This window comes from Camponotus vicinus, unplaced genomic scaffold (assembly GCF_025532165.1).
Source record: "Camponotus vicinus isolate PSW18456_S1 unplaced genomic scaffold, iyCamVici1.0 SCAF_12, whole genome shotgun sequence".
Classification (NCBI taxonomy): domain Eukaryota; kingdom Metazoa; phylum Arthropoda; class Insecta; order Hymenoptera; family Formicidae; genus Camponotus; species Camponotus vicinus.
The window spans coordinates 11,789,224-11,804,871 of NW_028141948.1; the positions used below are offsets into that span (position 1 = coordinate 11,789,224).

Consider the following 15,648-nt stretch of genomic DNA (forward strand, 5'->3'; position numbering starts at 1 on the left):
GTTATCAGCAAATAATTAAGAAGCATCTAACAAGTTTCTTAAAATGAAATACAGAAATGCTCATGAAATGAGATCAAGAATGAAGAGAATATAATAAGCTACTCGAAATTTATAGAAATGTCCAAGAGAAGAAATTAATATTAATATAGTGATATATACATATTTATATTATACAATTACTTTTAATTAGGAGAAATGTCTATAATGTATAAAATATATTATAGGTTGAAAATTGGAATCAATACATTAGTGATAAAGCAATTCAATTTAGAATTTTGAATTAAATAGTAAAAGAGATTAGATTTACAATTACGTTGATAGGGAATATTCAATTATTTACCTATTAAGTTACATGTAATTATTTATAATGAAAATATATAATTAATTTAAACATTTCATATATTGGATATATATTACAAGATTTACATATAATATAACTTAACACGTATAGTAAATACATATATTATTATATTTGCAATATAATAGTAAATAAATAAAAGAAATGAATAAATTATTAACATATTGAAATGTAACTTTGACACATCAAATATATAATAAAAATGTTTACAATTATTTTAAATTACATAATTTTAAAATGTTATTTAATTGTTACTGATATTTGATAATGCTAGAAAGATGATTAGTGCTTCTGTACGTGCTATATAAAGTAAAAGTGTGGAAGTGTGTATTATAAGTATGTATATAGTTCTTGCCGTTTTTCGTCGATTAATTAGAATGATTAATGAATCGTCTCATAAAGGAAGGAAGAGATGGTTAAATTACGACACAAATAGATAATGAGATAACACTACATATTATGTAAAGGACATGAATTATTATCAACTATAAAAATATATAGACACGAGAAGATTCACTATCGAATGAATTTAACATGTATTTATGGCAAATTATTTTCTTTATTTTATTTGTAGAATAGATTGTGCTTACTAAACACACACAGTGTTGTTCGAAAAAATGTAATAAGTCATATTTTATTATATTTTTTAAATATTTTTTTTCATAAATGTATGCTTGTATATGTTAATTAAATATAATTAAATATAACGAATGTGACACAAGTCGCCTTTTTTCGAATATATCTTTTTTATTAATATGTAATTAAAATCTTCCATTAAATAATTAAAAGTAATATTTATTAATATTTATGATAAATAACATTAAAAATAATTGAAACTCAAGAAAATACTAATACATTAATTAAAGTTATGAAAAAATAAATCATTGTTATACATAATAAATCATTGTTATACATAATTTAATTTCATTGATTTTGTCATGCTAAAGCTCTGTTCATACAAAGAGAATGTAATTATCTTTCTTATATATCTATAATTCTGAAGGTACACTATGACACGTCAATAACTTTTAATCTATAGAAAACTTCTTTCCGGAAACTGAAATATTGCTAGAATTGTTTATTTTTGTTTTTATTATTTTAAGTTAATTGCTAAAATTAATTTCAAAACTTATAAAATAGAATTTATTTTTATTTGCGACAGAACAAATATCTATTGTTTATATATAATTTTATAAAAGTAGAGAATGTTAACTCTTTACAAAGTGAAATATATTTTCTATATTCAAAATTTTTGTATATCCATATAAGTGTGCATAATATATCACAATTTCTCATTTTTATATAAAAACATTTATATAAAATTTTTTTATATAAAATATCTATATGAAAGTTTTTATATAAGAAATTGCAAACCTGAGAAATTATTGTTTGTGCTTTTCTAGAATTTTAATGATAAATAATTGATCTATTATTTCATTGATATCACTTATTAACAAGATAACCATATCTGTTAAAAAAATAAACTGTGGACATTAATGAACTAGTTAACATGCCACACGACATTTATCGTGCGCGAGAAGTATCGGGATCACGTACCGCACACCCTGCGACTTGTCGTGGCGCAGGGCGGTCGTAGGAAATAATGGAATGGTACTTGGCGGCGTGAAAGGAGTTACTCAATTGAATCCACGGTATCGGGCGATAAAACGGTACAGCTAATGGAATTACACCGGCGCGCTTGCATGCGTGCGACGCAAATTTATCGCATGCATTATTCATAACTCGGCCCAAGTCGGCCGACGCCGTCAGCGATGGTGTTCGCGCGTCCCGCAAGTAAAGCCCTTCTCCTCCTCTCGAACATATATCGATGTGTACATACATCGATCTCGCACACATGGGGAATATCGCGCGACATATATTGATCATTGGAATGTTACATGGACGTACGGTGTAAAAAGTCGCCTCCGGAGAGGCCTCCGGGTGGGTAGGAATGTCGTCATCGTTGTCGTCGTCGTCGTCGTCGTCGTGCAGTTATATTTCATAGCCTCGCTTCACACCTCGTTTGCGCCATTGTCGTTCTAGACGAACAACTTTCGCAATTTCATTCGGCGCCACGGACTGCGACAAGGACTTGGCGCGCGAACTTGGTCCAGGTAAATTAAACGCTTGTCTCCGCTCGCGATGCCTAGCTCGGCGATCTTCAGCCGCGCTGGAGGACCTCGGAAATTCAAGCAATTACCATCGCTTCGGGCGCAAAATGATAAAAGGCGAGCGTCAACGATAAAGTGGTCAAAATAGACCGAAGTGGACAGACAAAAGTGCCAGAACGTCAAAAGTTTAGCAAGGCGGATATTAAAACCGGTATAATTTCGATGGGTTTGATTTCCGATGTTGCGTAAAAATTGACAGAAGCAAAGGCCTTACACCACTACGCATTTCTGTCCCAAAAAATATAGATATTTTTAGAATTGCAGTCTACGAAATATAATACCTGATTTAGGACAAATTGGCGTACTTTTGCTATCGGTTTCCAAATATTTATTTTTCGCGCATTCGTTGATTAATACCAGTTACGTCAGCAATGATAACGCTCTAGATATACACATCATGTTTTTTATTTTTTATTGAACTTGTTAAAATTGAGATTTTTACAGAAAATATTATTGTATAGGATTAATAATTCAATTATAAATATAGTAATAACGGGAAATGTGTTAAGAACTTTTACGAATTTTTATAAATAAGTTGCAGAAAGATATATAGATTCGTATTTTTATCAACTTTATATATTCACAATCCAAATTTAACTAGATTATATTTTGACAGAATTTTATAGCTTGAAGTTTTTTAATTACAAAAATATTTAATTTTAAAGACTGTTGAAAAATTGCAGTCAAATTTTTATTGTGGAAATTTATAAATTGAATATAAGTTTAGAATAGTAGAAATGGAATATGGAACTTGATATAAACTTACCTATTTTACATATGACAAGCTTCCTGTTTTTATACAGAGTTTATAGCTTCTCTCATGTATAAAGTATAAAGTCTGTCTCCATGTTCGTTACAATCTTTGAAACTTTCTCTTCACTGTTCTAAGCGGGCTAAAACATGCTAATTGGGTAAGACGTTGCGAGATAGTCACCGTAGGCGAAGGTGTTTCGTGTTGGATCTCACGATATTATGGGATCAAGCAAAGTTAATCTTCTGGAAACGCACCCGTGGTTTAACAGATTTACGCTCGGCAAACATTTCAAGAGATTTCGAGATTCTCACGAAAGGATTGCTGAAAGGGACCAAGAAGGTTTTATGCAAGATGCCGTAAAAAGTGCACAAAGACTTTACAAACAGTTTGCATGTATCTTAATTTAAGATGATAAGATTTTTAATTTAGAAATGTTTTATAACGGAAAATTACGCAGATTTGAAAAATGTAACAGGTACTTTGGCTGTTTGAAAGATACATGCGTCAAAGAAACTTGAAGAGAAACCTCGTAATTAATACACGCAAATTATTGTTTCTATATATCTTCTAAATTTTTAGCAAGTTTTTAAAGGTGTATGCCTTTCCGCTTATTTCTTTTAAGAAATATTCACATATTCCTGTTAAAGAGACTATATAGAAATCATAGTTTTTTACACTCGGAAGTTTGTATAATGATACAGTTTCCTACTTTATTCTTTGCAAGATTCTTGCATATCCTAAACTTTCGGCCGTTGTTAGCCAAATGCATACCAAAAGTCTCCTCAAAAATCTTTGCATTATCATTTTCACGGAGCTTTGCAAAGCTTACAAAAACTTTCCGACATTTCAGAGTCAGCATATAGCTTAAATAAACTTTTGAATATCTTAGTTTTCTTTCTATTTCTCTCTTTCCTTATTTCAATAGGCTCCAAAATAAAACGCATTTTATTATAAACATTCTTAAAATATTTATATTCCATTCTCACTATTCATGCAAATTAAAAACAAATCAGAACTGCTTCTGCAGAATACGATGCATTTCGTCGAGTTCGCAAACAGGTCAGTTTCTCTTTTTCGCTCAATATATTTATAAAATTAATATTTGGAATTATAGTTTGCTCTAATAATCTTATCACAATAACAGCAATTCATCGATTGGATTATCACCAGATTAATGATGAATTTGCACAGTTATTATTAAAAGCCATAAAATATGGTGTTGATGTAGGCGCCGCGCCAATATTAAGATTAAATTTACGGGATGAACACCGTTGTAACATTAATAATGCACGATAGCGATATTTATTTTCCTTTTGCATACATATCTCGTACATGTTTCGCGAGAGAAAGATAAAAAAAGAATGATTGATGTCGCACACTCAACGCTAATATATACGCTAATTAGCGCATAGCAATATTCTACAAAGCGACTTTACCCTAGTTAGCATCTCGATACGTCGCGGATATAACGACGGCAAAGTACGGCTTATAGAGCACTATAGACGACTCGCGTTTGCCTCCAACGATAATGGTCGGCCGTGTATGCCATCCGTCGTGAGGACGCGAGTCGTTGACCCGCAGTACTTGAACCTGCAATAAAAGCGACGTGCGTGTGCCTTATCGATAGATATGTACATATATATGTGCACAGAGAAAAAAATTTCACCGTGAACACGAAGAATGTCGAGTGAAAAGTGCGTTGGAATAGTTTCAGGTGTCCCAATGTGTCTCATTCTGAAAATAATGGTCCACCATAATTCACTTTGGGCGACGTACATTTTAAGCCGGGTTGCATTCACAATCAGAGTCTAAAAAAACCTAACTCGAATTTATTTTAATTTTAGTATCTCTTGATCATTTTGTTATAATGAAAAATATTATAGGTTGATGATATGGTTAGTCATAATAAATGAATAAAATAAATATGATGTATATATGTAATAAAATCATTAATTGAAACAAGCATTAATAACTTTTTGAATTAAAAATGATGAAGAATAAGGAGTTTTTGTACTAAAATTTATATAAATAAATTAATAATAAAATTATATTTTTCATATAATTTTAGGTAGACTTTATTTTCACAAAATTATCAATTTAAAACTGAAATATAAAAATATATAATACTGAAATTGAAAATATATTGTAAATAATAATATTGTTACTATAAAGAAATTGATTGAAATTTTAACAAAGAATCTGTTAAAATTAAAAGTTACTAATTGTGGAGCATCTATGTATATTTGTAGAAAGATTGATTTTATATCAAACAAATATATGCATATATTGGATTTCTCGTGTAAATTGAGCCTTCAGAAAAATTCTCATATCTCATAAATTATCCCTCTCCAGACATCTGATCTCGCCAACATGACTATAATCAAAGCCACAACCGACATTAGTTATCGATAAAAGAGCGTGCTTTGACATATAACCCAAGATCGATAGAACTGGAAATATCCAACTATAATTTATTCACGTTATAATCAAAAGTATTTTTATACTTATAAAAACTATTTATAATAAATATAAATATAAGATATATATATCGGAAATATAAAAAATAAGATATAAGAATAAAAAAATTCTTTTTAATATAACGATAAAAATTGTAAAATCGAACATCGAATTAACATTTATCACATATGCATACAAACGTTATAGAGATGTAATTTTCTGAATCTTTATATAGACTGAGAAAAGATCACATTTTTTGAAAGATGTTAATTATATTAGAAAAACGTCACATCAGGGATTACGGTCACTCTAAAACCGTATCTCAAATTGATCTTTCGCGACGAGATCTAGATATGATTGCGAGATAAATCAGAGATAAGATCAGAGATAATGAAACACCATAGAAAGTTATGCGAAATATCCTCCAGACACTGAAAACGTTAGCAGTGTTTCTTTTTACTCTCGAACGTACGACTCTTCATTATGTTATATGAATCTTCCCTTCTCTCTTTCTCCCTTGTTCTCTTCCTATTCTGGTGGAAAATGATTGTTATAGTCTCTCAGTGCACTTTTGCAAGCGTGGTATGTTTCGAACTGTCTTGTGAAAGCACAAAACTTTCAGGCCACGTATCTCATCTTATTATACCGGCTTGTCGCCGCGGAGCTTGCGGCGCGCTCGTTCCGGAAAATATGACCCGACGTCGTTCGAAAGAGAGATCGGACCCCGTTCCTTCTCTATCTCGGCGATAAATCGAAATTTCCTGCTTCCCCGCTGTTCCGAACAACTCGGATCTCCTACCAGTTTTCTCGCTGTATAGTACGATGCTCTCGCCATGTAGTTTCGCAATATTAAATTTTAACGAGAGACACTTTTATCGACTCGAAAGTCGATATTTTCTTTGCGAAAATTCGATGGCAGTTCATTATTCTCAATATTTAATATGCTCGCGATTCAGTCTCCGATAAAATTGACGTTAAAACGAAATCGAATAAAACTAACTTGAAAAACGAGATTTTATGACCTATTTATACATTATTGAAATTTAATTAACGAGATGTTTTTAACGCACATAATTTTCAGTATATGCATTATAAACGTTACATATTTCCACGATAAATAATTCTTTCATAAAATTTATTGCAAGACTCTTTCAATATAAGCATGAAAAAATCTTTTATTGATGAGAACGGGACAAGACTCGTACAAATAATTTAATTATTAGCATATTATCATTAGTAAATTTCCTTCAAAGATATTTTTACAATATCATAATCATATTTTGCATTGTCTTTTATTTTTAATAAATTGGAATTTTGAAATTAATCTCTCTCTTCGATATGCGCATCAATTCTTTTTGTCATGATGTTATCATTAGCATTATATGGCTAAAGTAAGACATGTAATTGTTTTGATTAGCGTTAATTGCAAACCAATGTAATGCATAAATAAAAGGAAGTTTATTTAAGGAAATATCGATTCAAAAACTAACTTGATTTCAACTTCAATAATACCTATTACGCAAATATTTATCACCAATCAAGATATTTCCGCATGTTTTATAATATACTTGTAAAGTGTTCATCAGAAAATTAATTTACTCATATTTATCCACATAAGCAATACATTGAATAATATCTGCCATTTATAAATAAAAAAGCTACGGACCGCATTGCAAACAACTACGTTGAATTCAATTTTAAAAATGGTATAAGTTTAATCGCAAGAATAGATATAATAAGAATAATTAAGCAATTCTAGTTTAGATAAAGATATTTCTATATTACTTCAACGAGAAACCAGTTCTTTGAAGAAGTCCACTATACTGTCTCTAGAAGTTTGCGCAAACGAGAGAGGTTCCTCTCTGCGATTGAAGTAAAACTTTATTAATTAAGTACTACTAGTATAAAACTGTCGAAAAGGTTATTTCTCAAGTTTAAAATGTATGTGTAGGTGTGTATGGGTATGTGTGACTTTCATTTATATAAATTCATGACAACAAAATCATGAATATAAAATAATGAATAATGAATAATGAAAGATAATTTATGCATAAAGTTTGTTGTATTATTAATAACTTAAAAATAAATAAAGAAGTGTCAAAACAAATTTTTCTTTTTTATTTTAATAGACTTTCTCTGGAGGCCTGCCCCGGCCCTATCTTAGGGTCCATCCGCCACTGCTATTTGGTACAGTGGGGATTTTAGTATATACTAGAGGGATCTTGGGGGATGTGATCACTCTACGGCGTTGTGCTCGTCGGTGCCGTTTTATACGGAAGGCCAGTCGGAAGCCAGCATGTACGCGAATACCTCCACCGGCACTTATTTGGTCAGCGAGCGACCTTTTCAAGGATCCTCCATGGCAATCGGCATTGCATCCATCGAGCAAGATACCAACATCGCTCTGGAGTCGCATATCACTGTGTTAAAAAGCAGCATTAGGTGTGAGGTCTGGATAGCTCAGTGGTCTAGAGCAGTTGCCCGGAAAGCGAAAGACTCGGGTTCGATTCCCGATCCAGCCACTTGCGCCTCACATATTTTTCTAGTCTGCGAATATTGTTTTCTAGCAATTATTCGTTAGGCTGAAAAATGTGTGAATGCTCTCTCCACAGGATATGCGTCAATGCCGTTGCCACGGATGGATTCTGTCGCTCGTTGATCAAATGGGCGTAAAGACACGTCCGACCTCCTCCCACATACATCCCTATCTTTCTCTGGACTATTGCAAGGAATACAGATTAAAAGGAATATTATCATACATTACATAATTTTAACGTGAAATATTTTTAAAAATGTAATAAATATATTATACAGGGTGTCCGATTCGTGAGGGACCAAACGAAAAGTGATGATAGATTGGGTCAAATTAAGAAGAAAAGTCCTTTACCATTTTGCAAAATTCGCAATAATTATTAAGTAATAAGCAAAAATGTCACATGAAGGTTTAATTTTTTAAATGGAACCCCCTATTTTTTATTATGTATTCTTATAGCTTATCTCGAGAGCTTTCCAAAACACTATAATAAAGTATTTCTTCATTGAGTACTTTTCGAGTTATGAGGCTTGAAATAATTTCTTAATTTTACATAAACCGTAAAATATCTAGTAAAATATTCATTTTTCGATTATCTTACCTTAATACTTTTATATACAAAACAATGAGAGGAATCAATTGGTGTAAAGAAAAAACATAGTTTTTTTAAACAAAAAATATGTAATTTGCAATTAACAATTACATATTTTTTCTTAAAAACAACTATGTTTTTTTTTTACACCAATTGATTCCTCTCATTATTTTGCATATAAAAGTATTAAGGTAAGATAATAGAAAAATGAATATTTTACTAGATATTTTATGGTTTATGTAAAATTAAGAAATTATTTCAAGCCTCATAACTCGAAAAGTACTCAATGAAGAAATACTTTATTATAGTGTTTTGGAAAGCTCTCGAGATAAGCTATAAGAATACATAATAAAAAATAGGGGGTTCCATTTAAAAAATTAAACCTTCATGTGACATTTTTGCTTATTACTTAATAATTATTGCGAATTTTGCAAAATGGTAGAGGACTTTTCTTCTTAGTTTGACCCAATCTATCATCACTTTCGTTTGGTCACGAATCGAACACCCTGTATAAATATTATTTTATTATATAATATTTGTCTGTTATATTGTCTAATATTATACTATTATATAAAATATTATATAGAATAATATGAAAACTCTAAATAATATTGAATTTTCAAGTTCAAAAGTATTTTAGGAGATAAATTCGAATAAAAATTTTAAAATTTAATAAAATTTTAGCAATATTTGCAGAAAAAATCGATATTCATAGTAAACAATAAAAAAGTTGCTAAGTTATGAAAATTGTATTTATGTCATTATATAGCAGCAAGATTTCTGCATAAATTTCGCAGCATGCCGTCACATTTTTAGGACGTAATCAACGATCGATTTTTACAGCTATTTTCAGCGAAGATTCAAAATATCTTTGACCGTGTTATTCAACAAATTTAAATCTCGTGGAGCTACTATCATAGGTGAGATATAAATCTCGATCCGCATGAGTTTGCAGTGGATTAAGTGGAGCGGAAATCATTTCGCGACGCGGAATGCCGCTGAATCCGGCGTAATCTCTGGAAGAATCGTCTTTTTTCGCGCAGCATTGCCGGGCGGATCCTTAATGGAAACTCGAGAGTTTCGCGTACGACGTGAAAAATAATTACCGGGCACTTTATTCTTATTCGAGTTTTCTCGCCGATATATATACGCGAGACTCCTCTAAAAAGAGATCCCCGAACGGAGTAACCAAGTGCGCCCGAGGGCACTACCGAGGCAAGAAACTCCATGCTTGCAAACTTAGTCGAGCTTACTCTTTCTCTTTCTTCCCCTCTCTCTCTCTCTCCTTCTCGTTTTATTATTGCGAGAAGTTATTTCAAGGTTCATCATACTTTTCGAGAGCGTGCGAAAGAGGAATAAAATGATTCTAGGATGGAGTCTAGCAGGTAAATTCTCGAGATTGACGGCGCACCTGCCAGCTACGGCAAAATTCGTTCCAAAAGTAACACCGTTAGTCGCTTGGACGGCTCGAGTTGCGCTCAATTGACTCGATATTATAGAAAAGATGATGACTTGGGTGACTTTAGTCAGTGAGAATAAACGAAATGGTCGCGAAATAAACCTACCTAATGAAAAAGAGAAGGAGAGAATTATTCTAGAGTTTTGATGCTCTTAAATTTTGAAAAGTCAACCGAAGTACCTTAGAATCAGTCATTAAATATTGTTTCCTTACTCACTGTTCGCGTGCATTTTGCAATTTCTCATGGAAGAGTTCCGATGATTATAGAATGCAAAAGTTTTATTAACAAGCTCTGTTCCGTCCGTTACATGATAATTAATTATGTGTCCAAATAATTGCTCAGAAGATAAAAGAATATCCTTTAATGTTACAACAGAAACTTATATAAACTTTGTGTGTAAAAAATTAATTATATTATAAAGGAAATAAATTTTGCATCGATTTAACACACTTGCGACTCATTGTACGTGAGACTGTGAATTACACCTACATAAATCATCCGTTATTTCATTATCGTACATATCTCGTTGAAAATATTTTTATCGAGTTTGTTCTCGTGAGTACACACAATAAAGCTCTGGTTAATATCTACATTAATGTAGCGAAAATTTAATGCAATCCAAATATCAGCACAATCAAATACACTTAAATTCAGATTCAGAAATTGTTGTAACGAGATTCGTTATTATATTACTGCGTTATGCAAATAAAGCATTTCATTCCAATCTCTCCTCTACGAGTTCGTCTACCTCTTCGCATGCAATTCGCAAATGACGTCACGCACACGATGCAAAACGTAATTTAAACTAGATTGTGCAAGATTCGGGGAAACTTATTGTTATTCGTGAACCTTCGAAAGAGGAAGGAAACGTTAAGTTTCCCCAGTTCCCCCTCCGCGTTTTAATTACGAGACTAAGTGTGAGTGCTTTCGCCTGTTTTAAACGGAGTTCTTGCAGTTTTGTTGCACCTTCGCGTCACGTGACAACAAACGATAAACACGCGGAATCATGACTGTCATCATTTCGCGACGCAACTCGCTCGTCCTACATTTGATATGTTATATAGCCAAGAGATTTCGAGCGCCATATAGTGCGTCTACATGTTTTTAATTAATTGGTTCTATCACGCTGTGTTGTCTCGCGAGGATGCAATGTCCTTTTTTCCTTTTGCACGTAATGAGCGAGGAAAGTTAGGGAAGATATTCTAAAGAGAGAGAAAAAAAGTGGAAGCGTCGAGGTCTAATTTGGGATCATTAGCGGTTATAATGAGGGGTGTTACTATGAAATTTATACGTCAATAAATTTAACTTTTTGCGTACTTAAACTTCCTCTTTTGGTCCTTTTTTGTTGAGGTTAATGACGATAGGCTCATTATCAGTGTTATTAGAATATGTAGATACAAATAATTTAATTAAAAGTACGGTATTTCTTCACTAATGGAAAATAGTCGTTATGTGTAAACGAGTGTATTTACCTAATTCCGCCGACATCTGGTAATGCTCAAGCTTTGATATTACTTGCTCTTATTTTTTCTCACTTGCCCTTATTCTTGTATAAAAATTAAAAAACTCTTCCACTCTGCAACTCTGTTTCCACTGCTGGAAAAATTTATAAAAGAGTTTTTGAGAGGTAAAATTCAACATTTTATTAACGGAAAATAACTGACCTCTGAATAATTAATGAAATAATATTGTATTGTATTGAAATATATTTCAATCATCTTTTAAAACAAGAATTTATATATCATATACATACATGATTTATTTTAGATATTAAAATATTTGGAGAAATAAAATACTTGTAATTTATATAATTTCATCTTTCACTACGCTTTATACAATATATAATTGCGTGTTAGTCTTAACACTGGCACCAATATTTTAGCACTATTAGCTACAAATATTATAAGATTAATTTTTTAAAATTACTTTTATAAATATTTAAATAAAAAATTTTATTAATTTGTAATATCTTACATTTTTAAACGGTTATATATATATATATATATATATATATATATATATATATATATATTATTTATATTTTTATATACGTATTTTATTTTAATTGACATTAAATTATTTTATGCGAGGGCAGAAAATCAAGTAATAAGCAGAAAACATCATAATTTATTGCAAAACGGATTCATTGCAATTTACGCCGATTAATTTATGTTCTACATATAAAATATATTTTTTATGTTCTGCCATCGCTTTATACGATCTCTCGATTCCACGAGATACTGTCCTCTTCTATTCAGGTTTTCGTGTAATAAAAATCATAATCGTTTAAATTTATGAGTGAACGTGAAAACATCCCGAGACACTTGCAGTTCAAAATACTTCTCTAGAACTCGCATTTAAATATCATAATGCCCTGCCGTAAATTCATGCAGTTTTTAGCAAGGGAAATTTTACGCGACGATGCATTGGATGCAATGTGCGACGAGCAACGAGAGCGAGTAATCTCGAAAAAACCGACACGAACTACAAATTCGGCGAATGCAAAACGCATTTGCAATGTCGTGGCTAGAATTATTTGAGAAAAAATGCCACACACAGCGGCATTAGCGAGACAACTGAACGAATTAGAAACACGCATAATAAACGTAATAATATTTACTTTGCATAATAATATTTTTAAAGCAACCTTTCTATATGATTACTACAACTTTTGTAATATTGTTGTCTGATTAGAAAATTACGAGTTCCTGAAACTTTCCTTCAGAAAGGAAAACAAAGCGATCCTCACTCGGTATATGTATGTATAAAGAACAGATTTAATTTTAAATTAAATATATTATACATTTTGTGCTATTTATTTGCGATAACTGAAAGATACGACAATTGTATTCATTATCAAATAACAATACAAAACTGGCAAATCTAAGATCTATCATGCACAAATATGTTGTACCATTTTGAATACAAAATGTTAAATAAATCAATGATAATTTAAATGAAATGATAATTAAAATGAAATTCTCTAGGATAAACTTAAAATTTTATTAATCTAATTATTTTAAGATAAAAAATAGAATTTTATTATTTATTTTATGTGATCAAGATATATATGTTATATTTATATATGTATGTATATATGTAATTAATATAATAAAAAAATAAATTCATTTTTCTTATTTCCATAAAAAGTATAAAAATAAAATTTAATTGATTGAAAAGAATAAAATTGATTGGAAAGAATCAACATTTAAGAAACCACGAAAATTATACATATTATTGATTAAAATCCAATCTTTTACAAAATGCAAAAATTTATTTTCAGATAATTTTCAGATATTTGTTTTCAGAAAAAGTAAAAAAAAATGATTTGTTTTACCAAACAAACTTTTATACGTTATTTTAAATTTAAATTAAATTTATAGATAAATTTTTATTTAACAAAATAAAATTTTTTGTAGAATATCTACAGATGTATATATTTGTATTTTTTAAAAATATTTTTTCTTTATTGAGGTAAATTCTCATATGCTATATAATAGTATTATTTCTAATTAAAATCAAAACTTTTGTTTAACAGAAAACAATTCTTTTATCAAATATGTAAAGATATATATATTTGCGCATTTTTTTAAGGATAAAAATATATATGCTTACCTTGTCAAATAAATTCTCATATGGTACGTAACACATACCATTTCAAATTTCCGCTTTTTTTAGGTTCAGAAATACCCATCTAATTTCGTTATTAAAAAAATATACGCTTGCACATTTCGCACGCCATAGTATCAGCGACGGGCGCCCCGTTTTATTCCACTTTCGTACCTACCCACAAATCATTTACGTCGCTCGTTACTACACGCAAAAGTTATGCTCGCGGCGCGCATACGAGCGGGCGCGATTTATTTCCGTGCAATCTCGGGCAACGTGAAAAAATAACGCGTCTCTCGCGCGAGCACATAACATCGGGCACAGACGCAACGACTCTCATGGAAGACAAATCCGCGATGCGGGAGTCACGCGACTGCGCGCCGGTGTGATTAAATTATATGGCCTGTTTCAAAGAGATAAGGAAACCAGGGGATTATCTGACTTACTTATCGAAGGTACAAGCCATTCGAGAGTGACTGTTAAAGAACGATCGAGCTTCGAGCTTCGAGCTTCGAGCTTCGAGCTTCTTGACTTGTCGATTTATTTTAAATTTGCATATTTCGCTCTTACACTTCCTTCTCAAATATTCGTGCATCATGGATGCATAATTTACGAAATAATAGCACATATAGACGCAAACAGATGTACTACTGGACGACGGAATTACGTTTCGGCATTTCCGTTATTTCCGCGAAACTGCACGCAGAGTACGCATTCCGGTAGTCGTAAATCTTGGCAACGTATCGCGGATTTTCGCGTGGGATTTTATTAAATTTATTCCGCAAACAATTTCGATGTCTCTAAGCAAGATTTCGTGTACGTTCAGAAAGAATGAAACAATCGCGGGTCGCAAAACGTCGCGAAATAATGTATGAAATGTTACTCAAATAACTTGCGCGTTCTACAATTTGAATAGAATATTTCTATGAAAATTGTCATATATTTTTTTTTTTTCAACTTGTGAATAAATTTTACGAAAACTTTGCAACAAATGCGTGGTAATTCACTGTAAACTGCGTGCTTTTACAAATTTGTTCATGCGACACGCACAAGTTTCGCGCACCAATAATTCTTCGTGGGTAGAGAGTGAAAAATGTTCAATCTCGTTTATTACACAGCGATGCATATCCGACCGGAGAGTATTTTCACAAACCAGGTAAATAATATGCGATATCTTAAAGTAAGTTTCTGATTGATTTCAAACAGATTGAAAATGTAATATCAAATAACATTGATATTTAAAATAAGGTCGAGTTTTGCTACGCACGATAAATAATTATTCAATATGTAAAAATGTGAAAAAAAATGAGGCGCGAGAAAATGTGAAGTGAAGTAATTAGGTTTGTGCGATATTATTTCGCTGAAAAATTCATCGCGAGATAGATACTAAATTAAAAAAATTAATCGGAACAAAAGTATTTATCTTTAAAATATATATTAAAAGTTAAAATTGTTACAAATATAATTCATGCACTCTTTTAAATATATAGATTACAATATTATTAATAAAAGGAATTAATTAAGTAGCTTTAATAAGGATAAATATATATCTGCAGTGTGTGTATTTATTCCACTTCACTACTTTCTAAAATTTATTAAATTAATTTGAAACTTTAACACATATGACAAGTTTTTATTTATAATATTAATTTGTAATATTTATATTAATTATATTTTCTCCTTTTTTTTTTAAATATGAATTTGTTAATATAAT

The 15,648-nt window shown here is 31.0% G+C and overlaps 1 protein-coding gene, 2 long non-coding RNA genes and 1 other non-coding gene across 11 annotated transcripts in view; 2 read left to right on the top strand and 2 right to left on the bottom strand.

Moving 5' to 3' along the window:
• Window positions 1-14,273, bottom strand: part of LOC145963350 (uncharacterized) — a 49,165-nt gene extending 34,892 nt beyond the window's left edge. For 4 of the 8 annotated variants that reach the window (XR_014436137.1, XR_014436138.1, XR_014436131.1 and 1 more), the window contains exons 1-2: window positions 13,941-14,273; window positions 11,798-11,921 (exon numbers count right to left, since the gene is read on the bottom strand). This is a non-coding gene — a long non-coding RNA (uncharacterized LOC145963350). Of the gene's footprint in view, window positions 1-2,266; window positions 3,008-3,295; window positions 3,605-11,797; window positions 11,922-13,940 lie in introns of those variants that run through there. The other 4 variants (XR_014436134.1, XR_014436135.1, XR_014436133.1 and 1 more) reach the window with 3 other exon arrangements.
• The window catches only part of LOC145962458 (uncharacterized), a 345,107-nt gene that overhangs the window by 253,048 nt on the left and 76,411 nt on the right, over window positions 1-15,648 (bottom strand). The window lies entirely within an intron of this gene.
• LOC145963344 (zwei Ig domain protein zig-8) overlaps window positions 1-15,648 on the top strand; it is a 48,059-nt gene that overhangs the window by 2,668 nt on the left and 29,743 nt on the right. The gene's annotated exons all lie outside the window — the stretch shown is intronic.
• On the top strand, window positions 8,189-8,262 carry Trnas-gga (transfer RNA serine (anticodon GGA)). Its single transcript has one exon. It is a non-coding gene; the product is annotated as a tRNA-Ser (tRNA).